The sequence below is a fragment of the Nicotiana tomentosiformis genome, chromosome 2, assembly GCF_000390325.3.
Source record: "Nicotiana tomentosiformis chromosome 2, ASM39032v3, whole genome shotgun sequence".
Classification (NCBI taxonomy): Eukaryota; Viridiplantae; Streptophyta; class Magnoliopsida; order Solanales; family Solanaceae; genus Nicotiana; species Nicotiana tomentosiformis.
Genome location: NC_090813.1, coordinates 108,925,885 through 108,941,939, shown reverse-complemented (window position 1 = coordinate 108,941,939; position 16,055 = coordinate 108,925,885). Strand labels below are relative to the sequence as shown.

Here is a 16,055-nt window from a genome sequence, read left to right as displayed (position 1 = left end):
GGGCTTCCAGCAGCATAACGTTCAACTTTTATGCATTAAATTACTAAACTTGTAAAATTATGGATTCAAAAAATTTTGTGGCTATAGATGTTGTGTCAGGAAATAATGGGTTCAGCCCCTACCACTACTGTGTACAGGATGCAGCCATGTTAGCAAAGGCTTGACACTGTAAGTAGCAACAGCATTTAACTAAAAGCTAGAACAATCACACTATCAAAAGTCTTAACGTCGCTCATGAAACTAGCATTGCAACCAGAACAGCAATTCTATCAATTCCCAGCTAATGCAAAAAAAGAAAAGGAGATATAGAACTGTTCTTACTTAATATCAACAGAAAGACACCTATACCAAACGCCTCTAAGCAATAGGGCCAGCACCAAAATGAAATCTGACATGCCAAACATGAAGGATAGAATGCACCAAAATGGTCTTCAAAACTAGGAGAGGAAGTTACTTACCAAACTGAGCTAAAACACCAAAGAAGGACCTAATGTTATCCATATGAAGAATAAAAAAATGAGAGAAAATGTGCATGAGCAGCAGAAAAATAGAAGCATTATACGGTTGTGACATAATTGCACGAGCATTTAGTCCAACCATCCATTCTTAAGGGGGCAAAAGAAAATGCAGCACAAGCAGACAATGCCTCTTCATTAAAGCATGAGCCTGCTACCATTGACAAATCAAAAAATATAGTCTTTGTTTAGCAATAGCAAATAAATAGGTAATTCCATAACCTCTACAAGTTTACATACCACTGATGACAATAGAAAGCTAATATAGTATTTTGTACAAGAACCTATTGGATGATGACCACAGCATTCCTAGAGATAGCTTGCCCATGTAGTTCTTGTTCAATTGAGTTACGTTTTCTTTCGTCGAGGGAAAACCCCCACATTTTCTCCCATGTACCACTGCCAGAATAACATGTAAAACTTGGTCTGAGAAACATTCGTTCAAGTATCAATGCACTTCTCAGAATATAAACAGCAAATTCAATCTCTGCTCCGCTTCCACGAAATCCACCAAATGTCACTTCTTTTAGTTCAGTGTGATATGTAGGAGATAAAGGAGGCCTTATGTCACTTCCGCTTCCTTCCCTTGTCGTCCTCGATTGCTGAGATCACAACGAGAATGAGATCAACATATTGGTAATTGAACACAACTATGAATTTTGTATTTAAGCAAGCGGCATTTAACTGAACCAAGACTGCTTGCTAAAGCAGCACATTAATTGGACAGTAAGGATTATACTAAGTAGTTCATTATGCTGTGGATCAGAAAAATAGCTTAATGGAAATCAACTATAGTAAGTGCTTCATTCAGTTACTAGTATCGTTAGACCTTTTCTAGCACACAACCTGGTGTAAGATCTCCTAGTTAAAATGAACAAATGATAACATATAGTTCTCTAATGTATGCAGGACCTTGAAGACTTGGACTTCGCCAACTAAACTTATGTGGCACTATGTTATCAAATATCAGCATTAACAAGGTTTTCAGCGAAAATCAGTCATTCCAGATTATTAAAAAAATGTAGGAGAGGAAAAAAAATTAGTTCAAAATAATTGCACTATCTAAAGATAATTTTTTGTTGTTGTTGAGAAGGTAAAGTAATTTTATAGATAAACAGTACAAAGGGTGCGCTATTACAACTGTACAATATCTTCAGAAGGAAAAAAGCACAAATATGCCTCTTCTAATCCTGTAGGGCTTCTAACATCTGTAACACTGATTCAGCATCTTTACATGTTCCAATCTACACCATGAGCAGAACAGTTAGATTTTTTATCTTCATGATAGAGTTAGCAGAGTTTTCAAAAAAAATTCAGTATTACTCAAAGTTGTATTCTTCTAGGACTGAAAGTCAAATGATCTAATGAAATTCAAACAAAAAGCTGTAACGATGTAGCAATTCACAAAAGGGTTTAGCAAAGTAACTGTTATCCCTATTCATTCATTTCTATTGGAATGAGCATATGTAATTGAGTTATTGAATTCTTCACTAGTCATTTTATCAACAATTCATCATGTCCAAATTTGAAAAGTGAAATGATCATAGAGAGGTAACTAGCTAGGCCCAACTTATGGCTTTTTAGCTTAAAAGCTATTTGGTTTTGACCTAGTATTTTACCTTTTATGCCTTATAACATCTTAAACAAAAATATCCTTTACAAAAAGCCCTAATTCTACTCATTTCTTCGTCTTTCTTCTTTCATCACGCTATTCCTCCATCTCTCTCTCATACACGGTGCTTTGTACAAATAAGGTTAAATATCCACACTTGAAAGTGAGAAACCTTTCTCTGCAACTAATCATAAAGGTTGGAAAACTATTTTATCATTCTTCACAGAAACTTTAACCTGCCGAGGCAATGATATAGCTGAGATCTTTCAGAGCAGTCCGATATGAACAATTCTAAGATGCAGGTCTCAATACAATGATAGTTCCTGGCAAAAGTGTCTCAACATTATTTCTCTGTTGTTCTGGTCAAGGGAAACATAACCTGCAGCTTCTTCTTCTTTACTATGCTATTTTAATGATAAAGGAAGCCACATTCTATAATCTTAAGATATATGTTGTTAAGCTGCGCTCATAACATCAAATAGCAAATTGTGCCCATCCAAAATCATTTACTAATTTTTATTTGAATCACTTCAGAATTAAAAATCTTTCAGTAATCAGCTTCTATATAGTGTTAACAGATTTAAGGAAATTTTGGTTCCTATAGCAAAATAAATATTTTTTTATCAAACACATCAACAACTTATTTTCAATATTCCGCACTTCTATCTAAATGCGTAGCTGCTTAATTATAAACTGGCCCCAACGCTTAAAAAATTATTTTTAAGCACTTGATGCTTACAAACTATTTAAATTGAGCTAACCCAAAAGGGTTCATAATCTCCCTAGCAAAAAAAGGAGTAGTAGACAATTACTATTTGGGTTAAACATCTTTATTAGTTCTTAGACGAGAAAATGATCAAAATGGTCCTTAATGTATTGGGGTTTCTTCATTTTTGTCCGTAATGTATGTAAAAAGGTGATAGATATGGTCCAAATTCCTAAATCTAACAAATTTTTCAAAAAGGATTGTTAAGTTTAACCATTCAACCCATGTGCAGTTCACATAACTGTAAAGGTTAACCGGTAAAGCCTTTCCCGATCTAAAACCCTCCTCAAATACGCAGCCAAAAAAAGGTGTTTGAGCCAGCTTGTTGTATGCCTGTTACATCATTTGTTCTCTATAAGCTAATGGTCAAAAAAGTTTTATATGACAGTAGAATTAGCTCATCATCTTAAGAAAACCTAACTTTCTTTGTTTTACTGGTTTGAAGAATAGAAATTGTCCAAGATGAAAACTTAACTTCATCCCACATAAATGTTTAACAGAGTAACCTTACTCTTTTTCTGTTAGGTGAAATCTGCTTATACTTTCTGTCATATCTAAGCTAATGGTTTTTTTCCCCGCACATTTCAGGTCGTCTAGCTGATGTTTTTGCTGATGGAGAATTAAAGCTGTTGTTTTGGTGTTGGGTGGCTGGTTTGAAGTAAAGATCTTACAACAACTCATAATGTATTTTGAAAAGCTGTGTTCAGCTACTATGTATTAGTGTCTCCATTAAACTTTACTCATTTAATGTAATTTGAAGTGAAGATATCATCAGTTTTTTGCTTCTAAAGACGTTGTTGAGCTGTTTCTATTTGCAGTAAAAAGAACTGCACTGCTCAGAAAATAGACTGCACTGCAAAAAAATTGCACTTCAAAAACTAACTACTCCTGAAAAACAGCACTTCAGAAACAAAAGAAATGCCCTGAGATGAAAAGAAGACGTAAGGGGAAAAGTGAAGCACTTTTTAAAAGCTTATTTTGGCCAATTGAGGTTGAAGGTTTTCCAGTTAACCTTTAAAAGTCATGTGAGCAACACATGAAATAAAGGGTTAAAATTAGCAGAATCTGTAAGATTTAGGGCTTTGGACTAAAGTTGTCTTCTCTTTACAAACATTCTGGACCATATCTATCAAGAGGGATATATTACGTTCCAAAATGAAACAACCCCAATAGATTAAGGACCATTTGGATCATTTTCTCGTTCCTAGACTAACTAGGAAGTGAAAGATGTTTTGTCTCATGCAAACTAAACACACTAATAGATGAGGGTCATTGGCAATAATAGTACTTTCCCCGGTATAAATTGTTTTTGATAGAAAATGCATGGTGACACATAAACACAAGGAGAATTATCAGTACATATGCATGCGGGAGAGCGGGAATGTGCACTTATAAATTCAATAGATGTTGAAGTCATCAACATATAAGATCAAGCAAAGAATATATAGAATATCCAGAAAAGGAAAAAAAAAAAGAGATGAATATGGATAACTCACCACTACATCCAAATATCGAAGAAGAGGACAAACACCTAAAATAGGCGAAATGTTATGTCAAAGTCGTGCGTGACACAAGCACCAAGGTTAGCTCCCTAAGGTTTCTGAACATCTGTATCTTTGTTGGGATGTATTCTATCTGAAATAAAAAATGCTTCAAATGATCAAGGTATTCAAAAAGACAAAGATCAAAGGAATTTGAGAAAAGACATCATTAAATACCTGAGACAGACTAGCTTTGACTGTTAAATATTTAACCTGAGCTAGTAAATCTCTTGAAAAATCACCAAATATGTATGGCATTGCAGTGGCTCCTTTTAAATCAATCATTACATCTCCCAATCCGCCACAAGCAAAGAAAACAACAGATGTAACTGTACCAGAGATCCGTAGCTTATAAGAAAGTTTGCAATAGCATAGGTCTAACCGATATTAAGATTCAAACAAGAGGAAAAAATACGCTCAAGTTGGTCGCTTTCTAACAGAACACCCAGCAAAGTAAGGGTCCTGAGGGATTTAAGACGAACTCCTTTACTTGATTGGACAACACAATGGTACAAACGCAAATGTTTCAATGAGGATGCTTAAGACAGAAGCTCAAGGGAAAATTTAAACAACTTGTCCGGATTGTGGATAGGGTTGGAGTTGTGGAGGGGAATAATGCCACAAGCAAAAGAAAGATATAGTCTTTCAACACCTAATCTTGAAATAGAATGCATCCATTGGTCAAATTCACTAGAAAACTGTCTACCAAAGCAAAAAGTCATCTTAACATGAGTCACTTTACTACCCGAATAAAGTTGTAATAGCTGATTTACACCTTTCAAGAATTTTTGCTGATAGTAAGGGCAACATGTATGGTTCTAGATAAAATGCTCGTCCTAGCAGCATCTATTACTGTCAAATGTGCAAGAATGGAAGACAAAACATTATCTGGTAGCTGGCTGAAGTAATCCTCCTTTGCATCATGAACCTAATTGCATTACAGGTGGCAGCATGGATTTTTAAAGAGAAAATTTATAAAAAGTTGCGTTATTCCAACAAAAAACAACTACAAAAAAGATGCCCCTCCCACGCTTATGAGGATAAAAATTACTACTAGTATATTTGATTATTGGACCCAAGTTATGTAGCAAAATGTGGACTCGTGCATAAATAACATGCTTTTGCTCCTCAATTAGAACCTCTACTCTTTAATTTTTTGCCAAGTTAGGGTTTAATCTTTGTTTTTGTTTTCTGAATTAGCTTCAAACATGAAGAGGATAATCTAATTCAGTACTCCAAAAAAAAAAACCGACAGTGTCCATTTATCTTAATCACTTTTTAAAAAAAAGGAGCCGTGGAACAACATTAAAGTTGTCTCCTAGGTCGAAGCTTGCAAATGGCTAGACTGCTATATCACACTCCTTGAGATGCGACCCTTTCCCGTATCCTGCGTGAATGCGGGATACTTCGTGCATCGGGCTGCCCTCTCACTTTTAAGAAAAACTCCATGAGTAACTAGAATCAAAGATTTTTTTCCCTGAAGATTACCATGACTCTGTCTTATAACTTTGCCAATTTGTTTTCATAAGACACCATCAAAAATAAAAAATAAAAACAGATTTTGCACATACCTCTACTAAAGCTTTCTCTTTTTCTACGTGATCAGGTACCAAATACTTTTTCATTAATCGACCTGCTATTGTAGATACTGAAATTTTAATACATCAAGATAAATCTTAAAATCAAGACAACTCTTGAAACATTATGACTCTATTAGGGTTACTTGGTGGCTACTCCACCCAAATTCTAATTCATGCCTATAAATAAGGCTACATATGCCCTTCAAAGATAACATATGTCATTCACCAATCTCATAGTGCACAAAGAGATCACATATACGATCTCGAAATTTCATAAAAATTCATGGAATATTCATTAGAGATCAAAGACATATCAAATATGTCTTGCTCAAAGTTCTAGCAACATTTAAGATCCAAATGGAGTGTTGCTATATTCTTCTTGATCATCAAATACATCAAGGAGATGCATATCATCCTACGTTCGAGAAATACGCCGCTAAGGCCCTCGAATAATGGATAACAAATCGAAGGGAAGAAAGGATAAGCATAGTTGTAACCTGCAATGTTTATCAATAATTTTTTTTTCTTTATAGTTGTTTGTGATTGCAGTTTTATTTTTCTGCACAAATTTATTACAAATAAATTGGCACGCCCAGTGGGACCAGTTCTGCCCTTCATCTCTTCCTCCTGCATATCAAAAACTTCAAGTTTCAAGATTATCTGTTGTGATGGCCAGGTACTTCAATTCTCGTCTTCATGTTTCAGCAAGCCTACACCTCAACAAACCTTGAAGTATGGGGCATTTGTAGACACTGAAAATTTAATAGATCAAGATAAATCTTAAATTCAAGACGACTCTTGAAATATTAGGAGTCTATTAGGGTTACTTGGTGGCTACTCCACCCAAACTCTAATTCATGCATATAAATAAGACTACATATGTCGTTCAAAGATGATCTCACAAATCCCATAGTGCACAAAGAGATCACCTATACGATCTCGAAATTTCATAAAAATTCATGGAATATTCATTAGAGATCAAATACATGTCAAATATGTCTTGCTCAAAGTTCTAGCAACATTTAAGATCCAAATGGAGTGTTGCTATATGCTTCTTGATCATCAAATACATCAAGGAGATACATATCATCCTACGTTCGAGAAATACGGAAGAAGGGATAAACATAGTTGTAACCTGCAATGTTTATCAATAAAAATTTTTTCTTTATAATTGTTTGTGATTGCGGTTTTATTTTTCTGCATAAATTTATTGCAAACAACCATATCTATAGAATATGTATGTATAATTCTGCTGCTAATATTTAACAGAGAGAGAAGGCACTCCAACTTGGGGCAGAAGACGGTTTTTTATGTGCCGACTGCCTCGGCTTTTATTATTATTTTTATTTGGGATATAATTTAAAAATAACAGTGCTTTATTTGTCTTAATTTATTTGGCGAATCTAGGATTTTAAGAGTAAACTTTCTAATGTGATTATAAATTTAAACACTTAAATTTTCTTAAATATTTTTTACATAATTAAAAACTATATAAAAAGTATTATAATTATAATAATATAAAAAGTTAAATATCTAAAAGATATATGAAAAATCTTGTTTGACTCTCCTTGAAAATTGTTCGGCGAGTACAGTTGGTTGAATGCGTGATCTCATAATCCTAGATCTATAGCAAGCAGAGACCGAAAAACCAAGGTTGTAAGAAATGAAATCAATAAAATGACAGAAGCTCATTTGAGAAAGAGGTTGGATGCGTCTGTAGGAATGCATATTTGCTTATTGAGATTTGAGACACAAAATTTAATTAGTTTTTCAACGAAAACCTTAGAAATTGGTATGTATTTTATCTTAAATAGACACCAGTTGTACAAATAGCAAACTTTTATTTTTCAACCAAGTAATTTCTTACTGAATCATTGTTGCGGCAATTTGTGTATTATTTGTATGCCTAAAAAATTTGACTTACACCATAATTCCTTTTCTAATATCTTTCTTATTCAGATGAATACTGTCACCCATGTTAAATAAGGTGCTCATTCTATTCTGAAGCAAGATGACAAAGAGCACAAACTCTTGTCGCGAAATCCCTAGTATGGAACCTGTTATTCTTCCCAGTGGAGGAGCTACAACCAAGTAAGGATGGTCAACCGAACACCCTTCGCTGGAAAATTAGACCGTATATAAAGGTAAAATATTTTCTAATGTTATGAAATAAAATCAATATATCAAGAACTATGTAATTAACTAGAATTAATAATAGAAGAGAATGGTAATATTAGAAATGAACGTTTCTTTCTTCGTTTTCAAAATGTTTCTTTAGGTTTATGAACGAACCTATTTATAGATACTATCGCATTTTTACAGAACTTCCTAAATCTAGTTATTAGTCTCAAACCAACATGAATCTAGACATGTCAAGACAAATCTAGATATGACAAGATTTTCAAAATCGCAAGTTGGACATCCACTTTCTATGCAAGTGAATTTATAACACCCCCTTGAATATCCATTAAAAGCTAATAGTGCCTCGTTAAAACCTTACTAAGAAAAATTCAGTATGAAAAAGTCTAGTGAAGAAAAAAGAGTACACCTATCATGTAATACGCATTGAGAGCTGCTTCACCAGGAAACCCCAATTTGGACAAAACCTTTAAGGAAAAAAGAGTACAACGCGTATTTCTCCCCTTGACGAGAGCATCAATTCACATCTTTGAATATTCACATCCTAATCTTGTACTCTAGCTTCTTGAAGGTTAATATTGGTAGAGATTTGGTGAACAAATTAGTCATATTATTACTTGAACGAATCTGTCGCACATTAATATTACCATTCTTTTGAATATCATGTGTAAAAATAACTTTTGTGAAATGTGCTTTGTCCTATATCCTTTTATGAATCCTTCCATCAATTTGACTATGCATGCTGCATTGTCTTCATATAAAATTGTGGGTATTTTGTCATACTTTAAACCACATTTTTTTTTGAATAAGATGTATTATAGACCTCAACTATAAACATTCTCGACTTGCTTCATGAATAGCAATTATCTCAGCATAATTAGATGAAGTAGCCACAATTGATTCTTTAGTCGATTGCCAAGATATGACAGTGCATCCACATGTAAACACATAGCCTGTTTGAGATCAGGCCTTGTGTGGGTTAGATAAATGCCCAGCATCGGCATAACCAACAAGATCGGGACTGTAATCATTGCCATAAAATAAACCCATAGCGGTAGTACCTTTTAGATACCGCAATATATGTTTGATTCCATTCAAATGTCTCCTTGTAGGAGCAGAGCTATATCTTTCTAAGACATTAACTGAAAAATTTATGTCAGGCCTTGTAGTATTAGCAAGATACATTAGTGCACCAATTTCACTAAGATATGGTACTTCATGACCAAGAAACTCTTCATTCTTTTCTTGAGGTCGGAACTGATCTTTATTCATATTGTAACGACCCGACCGGTCGTTTTGAGCTCTAGCGCGTCATTCGGAAGTTTGAGGCCTTTGGTAGCTTCATTTCAGGTATTATGACTTGTACGTGTGGTCGGAATTGAATTTCGAAAAGTTCGGGGTTGATTTGGAAAGAAAATTCTCATTTCGGAAGCTTTAAGTCGGAAGAGCTGATTAAGGTTTGACTTTTGAGTAAACGACCTCGGAATTGGGATTTGAAAATTCTAATAGGTTCGTATAATGATTTCGTACTTGGGCGTATGTTCGGGTTGAGTATTGGATCACCCGAGAGCATTTCGGCATTTATTATGGGAAGTTAATATTTTGAAAGTTTAAGAATTTCATAAGTTTGCCTTGAAGTGGATTTAGATGTTATCGATGTCTGTTTGAGATTCTGAGCCTGGGAATAGTTTCGTATGGTGATTTTGGTCTTAGGAGCATGTCCAGACGTTGATTTGGAGGTCTGTAGGTCATTTCGGCGTCAATTGGTGAAAGTAGGAAATTAGATGATTTTTGGGAAGTTTGACCGGGAGTGGACTTTTTGATATCGGGATCGGATTCCAATTTCGGAAGTTGGAGTAGGTCCGTATTGTCAATTATGACTTGTGTACAAAATTAAATCGGATTTGATTTGATGCATTCTGGTACAAGTTATAGAATTTGAAAATTTGGAAATTATAAGTTTGATTCGAGGCGCGATTCATGATTTTGATTTTGTTTGACGTGGTTTGATGCTTCGACTAAGTTTGTATTGTATTCTGGGATATGTTGGTATATTTGCTTAAGGTCCCGAGGGCCTCGGGTAGATTCCGGATGGTTAACGGATTGAATTTGGCCTTATGAAAATGCTGAAGCTGCTATCATCTGGTGTAACCACACCTGCGAGGTTTTGGCCGCAGGTGTGGGGGCCGCAGAAGCGGCCCATGGGTCGCAGAAGTGGAGCAGGTCAACCAGGGAAAGGACCGCAGGTGCGGAGTTTTGGCCGTATCTGCGCAAGCGCAGAAGCGAAGCGTTGGGCGCAAAAGCGGAAGAAGGCGCAGAAGCGGAAGGGGGCTCACACCTGCGATGTTGCAGAAACCGGGGAATGCTTCCGCAGGTGTGAGGCATCGTGTTTGGGTAATTTTTCGCAGAAGCGGTGGTGTGGTCGAAGAAGTGACGCCGCAGGTGCGGCTACTGTCTCGCAGGTGTAAAAATATCGTTGGGCAAAATCATCTTAAGAGCGAGATTTGGCTCTTTTTCTCTCATTTTTCACTTGGTTGGGCCGATTTTGGAGAGTTTTAAGGAGGGAGTTTTATCATCTATGTCAAGGTAAGTGATTCCCACGTATTGTGAGTTAAATACAAGATTAATATATGGATTTAAACATGAAAATTTGTAGAAATTTGGGATTTTGTAGGATAACCTAAAAATTGGTATTTTGGATTTTGATCATGAAATTGGATATGAAATTGGGAATAATTCTTATATTTGAGTTCGTAGTGTTATGGGTAATGATTATCTTTGGAAATTTTTGGAATCCGGGCACGTGGGCCCGAGGGTGAGTTTATCAATTTTCTGAGCAGAGTTGAAAATTGTTATAAATTGATTTATTATGAGTATTAGAGTATATGTTCATGGAATTTCACATTTATTTACTAGTTTTGGAGCGACGGGCTCCAGGTTGAGTTGTTAGAAAAGCTTTGTAGCCGGTTATGGAACTTCGGGGCGAGGTAAATCTCTTTTCTAACCTTGTAAGAGGAAATTAACCTCATAGGTGAATTGATTTAATATGTGCTTCTATTTGTGCGGGCTGCGTACGCACGAGGTGACGAGAGTCCGTATGTAGCTACTAATTTTACCTTTTCCCGGGTAGTCTAGGACCCAAATCATGTTATACTTGCGATGTTTGCACCCTACTTGTTAATTTAATTGCTTAAATCATATTGGAACTTGATAAAGGAATTGTAAAAGGTTAAACTTCATTTACTTGAGTTTTGGATGGGTCACTTGACCGTTAATGAGAATTGATGTTTCTTTGAATATTAGCCTCTTAATAATCTTGAATTGGTTGTTCATAAAGTATTTTCTCTTCTCGTGGAGTGGGATGAACGCCTCGGTAGCAGATAGATGCATCTATGGTTCGTGTCATTCGACCCTCGACAGTGCACAATTTATATATTTGTATGTTGGATCGGGGCCGTACGACCTCGGCATAATTCTTGCGTAATAATTCTTGGAGTCCAATTATAATTGATATTATTTTATTGGCTTGAGAGATTAATTTGTTAAATGATGGAAATTAATTTGGGATTTACTATCAGTGAAAGAATTGTTTATTTATTTCTTGTTATTGAGTTTTTAGCTGTATTTACATAATCTATGCTTAATTATAATTTTGATATTTTATTGTTAGCCCATAGTAAGTGTCGAAGTTGACCCCTCGTCACTACTTCTTCGAGGTTAGACTAGATACTTACTGGGTACACGTGTTTTACGTACTTATGCTACACTTGCTGCCCATTTTGTGCAGGTACATATATATCTAGTGGTCTTGTGGGCGCAAAGGCGCGAATATTGCGGGGACTTAGGCGAGCTGCATCCCACGTTACGAGTCCGCAACACATAGAGTCTCCAATAGAGTTATTTATATTCTCCTATCTAATTTGTATTCCAGACAGATGTTGTATTTTATCATATTTTCCTACTTGATGCTCATGCAATTGTAACACCGAATTTTGGGAGTTCCTACTGGATGTTTGGTACGGTAGTTCACGTAATTATCATTGTTTCACCCTGTAAATTCTATTTCACACCATTTAATTAATGGAAATTATGATTTCAAAAGGAATAAAAATATGTAATTAAGTGGATCAATCATCGTTGGCTTGCCTGACGGCGGCGTTAGGTATCATCACGATCTATAGTGGATTTTGGGTTATGACAGCTTGGTATCAGAGCATTAGGTTTACTTGGGTCTCATAAGTCATGAGCAAGTCTAGTAGAGGCTTGCAGATCGGTACAGAGATGTCTGTACTTATCTTCGAGAGGCTACAGTGCTGTTAGGAGTACTTCCCTTCTTGATTCCTCATCGTGCGATTTGATTCTTTCGAGGCTTTTGCCTTTATTTCCTTCCTATTCATTCTTGTACGGTGTTGGGCACTCGTGTCAGTTGGGCATCAAGGAGTTGCAGTGGTACTACTGAGGTGGAGCAGGTTGTTTTTCCCTGCGCATTCGAGTAAGTTATCATCGTCTTCTTGCGGAAGGATGTTCTGTCATTTCAACTCAGTAGCTGTATTTTCGATGGGGTCGAGGCTACGCGCAGACAACTGTGATGTTCAGACGTTGTTATCGCACATTGTTGGTGTAATGGTGGGGTGTTTGTTTATGTGTCGAGGCAGTGAATGACTTGAAAAGAGGATTTCTCAGCACATAATAAGAGGTTTATTTCCAGCAATGGAAAGGCAATCGGACTATGAATGTTCAGCTTTGGGTTGATGGAGTAACGCGACTTGGTATTTTCGAGCGTGGTGGAATTTTTACCTATGATGTGGTGTCGTTGTCCTTGTTTGAATGTATTAAGTTCGCCGATGTTATGGTCTTCTTCAATTCTCCTTTGGGCAGGGTATTGTGAAAGGACGCTGGGGAAGCAGTCGTCAAGGATAGTGGTGTGCAGCAGTTTAGAATCGAACCGGTGTTTCAAATGTTGATGGCTCGAGAAAGATGATCTTCTGGGAGGTTTAGAGTTGGTAGCAATTCACTGGTTCTGGTGCTACAGGTATGGATTTGATTTGAGGCAACATTTGGGCTGCGAAAAATGAGGAAGGACATGGCGAGAGGTGTCTCGCGACGGTTGAATTACTAGCAGGTAAAGTATGAAAAGCAGAGGTCGAGCAGTTACTTAAAGAAGATGGTTTAGCCGAAGTGGGAGTGACAGAGTAGCATATGAATTCTATGGTAGGATAGACACATGACTTGAGAAACGTTTAGAGTGATTTGGGATTCATGGTGTACAGTGACTAGGTCTATGAACTTAATTTGGAATGTTGGCTACTATATTGAGGAAGATGGCATACGAGAGAAAGGAGTTTGCTCGATATGAAGGGGAATGCAACATGACTTCGGATTGGAATGTATTGTTGCACTTTTAGTTGATATAAATGGGGAGTGAACGGACTTGTACAACTGGTGAATGAGCACGGGCTCAGGAGGATTTACTGATTTTGTAGTAATTGGACTCAGTGCAGCGTCGTTGGAAGATGTCGGCATGGAATTTCCACAGGTGGGTTATCTACTGTGAGCAAATTAGCGGTTGCGTGGTGTTGATGAAGCTTCTACGAAGAATTCCACTGGCTATCCGGTAAGAGGTCGAATATGTGAATGTGGCTAGTGATTCAGAATGTTCATGAAATGTTTAACAAAAAGATTTAGAGAAATTTGGCGGGTTAATTGTGCGAGATCATAGTAATTGGGAAGGAGGAATCTTGGTGGGTTCCAGGACTATGAAATTGTAGCTGTAAGCTAAGTGGGGGAGCCCCAGCGTCTATGGTTGGATCACGCGGTTGTCTGCTTGTGCGGTCTCTGGTCATCGGTGTATTAGTGGGTTATTATGACTAAGGAAAGAAAAACATCAGTGGTAATTCGAGTAAGGGGTTTGAGAAATGTGTGATATACTTGGCCTTATCGATTCATACTTAGGTTTTGGTAAGACTCAGAGTTTCTGCTTCCGGTGGGTGTAATATACAAAGGAAAAGAATTCAGTCGGGTGCTTCTTTGATAGGGTGTTCCCGTGCTAACAGCGCACTAGAGTTTGGCTTATATTCGGGACCAAGTCAGAGTAGGTGATTCTCAACAGTGGTCCTAGTGGGTTCAAGAATTTAACTGCAGTGCCTAAGGACTTGGGTATGCAGTGTAGTATTGGACAAAAGGAAGAAATAGCTTCGGATTCGTGGAAGGTCTTGCTATTGTGTACCAGTTGGAGATGCTATTGTGCGCGTAAGGAGGATATGAGATGATTCATGAGTAATAAGACAATGTGGTCTTGTGATGCGGGTCCTCGGGACGAGCGCGAATTTGGTTCGTTACGTTTTAATAGAGTTATTATTATTATTATTTCTAAGGCAAGTCGAGAATAAATTGGAAGAAGTTGGGTCGGTTAGTAATGGTTGAATCAGTATGATCGTGGTAGCGATTAGGGGTGTCAATGGTTCGGTTCGGCCTGTTATTTTACAAAATTTGTACCAAACCAAATTTTTGGTTATTTCATTTTATATAACCAAAATTAGACTTTTCGAAATCGTCCCAATCATCTCGGTTTCTCTTTGGTATTGGTACGGTTCAGTTAATTTTTTGGTATTTTTTAAAAATGTCTTGCAAGAGTCGCTAGTTAAAGTTAGAATGTGATAATATGTACTTGCATAGGACTTTGGTTAAACTCTCTAGCTAGATATTTTTATTATTTTAAAAGTGATGATCAAATGAACATAAAAGATAACCAGAATAGAGATTCATCCCACTATTCTATGGTAGTGTAAAATAAATTAAGCAAAGACATGAGAATTATAAATCATACGAGTGGATATATAAATTGAGTTGAGACTCAAGAATGGAGCTTAATAAAAGATTAGTATCCAACAAAAGAAACCTAAATTATACAAGCGTAAAGATATTCCAATGCACTGTGGCTTGCTACTGAAGATCGTTGGAATACCTAGTGGCTTGCTACTCAAGATATTAGAACTAATTTAGTTTCAATATGAGTAGTAGAATAAGTTTGGAAGTTGGGACCTTGGATATTGATTATTGGTCACTTGTAACTATTTCCATAATCCTAAGACCCAAGAAAAAAAAACCTTTTTGTTAGTTTAAAACTTAGTATATAAAATATATTTTTCATATATAAATTTATTCGATTTATTTTTATAAAATTAAAAACTTACACTATTATTTGGTACGGTTAAAAGTATATATAAAAACCTATGGTTTTATTAAAATAAACCTCATAATAGGTTCGGTTCGGTCGGTTTAGTCGGTTTTAAAAGATTCATTGACACTCCTAGTAGCGATCAGTTTCTTCAGCATGAAGTTATACATGCAGCTTGTGGTTGTACACTTGGACTTGAGCGCCACCACATCTTGGTTGATTTGGGAGGTATTTGATTCGAATGGCTTTGTTAGGTAAATGAATCCCGGAAGAGTTATGGAGGTTTAGATCATGACTTGAGGTTTGCATTTTTTGTGGTTTGAGAATTCAGTTGTGTGTTGCATTGGTTCTTCTGAAATGAGCTAAGTGAAAAGTTTTCTAGCTAAGGAAGTGTTTATTCTACTAGTAGTTCAGGAGTTATGATAAGTCCTGGTAATCTCGTATAGCTGCATGATATGTGCAGTGAGCGGCATGGGGACTGGAAGTTGAAGGTCAAGGTTGCAGTTCGGTGTTGATAGGATGTTATGAGCTCGGATGAGCGGGAGTGAATTTAGATGTTCAGAATAAGCTGACATTTTCTTTAGTGTCACCTGAGGATGGTGTTCGGCGGAAGAGGTTTTGTGTATTGACTTGCGAATTTTTGCTTCGCTTTACAGAATTAGAACGGTTTGTGGTATGGATGTGAGGACTTTGCTACCTGAGCGGAAAGTCGTGGGAGCATACCC

The 16,055-nt window shown here is 36.5% G+C and overlaps 1 long non-coding RNA gene across 1 annotated transcript in view; it reads right to left on the bottom strand.

Moving 5' to 3' along the window:
* Positions 1-625: 625 nt before the first annotated feature.
* Positions 626-16,055, bottom strand: part of LOC104087520 (uncharacterized) — a 30,230-nt gene continuing 14,800 nt past the window's right edge. The window contains exons 2-4 of the long non-coding RNA XR_684307.4: positions 4,612-5,252; positions 4,390-4,528; positions 626-1,117 (exon numbers count right to left, since the gene is read on the bottom strand). This is a non-coding gene — a long non-coding RNA (uncharacterized lncRNA). The remainder of the gene's footprint in view (positions 1,118-4,389; positions 4,529-4,611; positions 5,253-16,055) is intronic.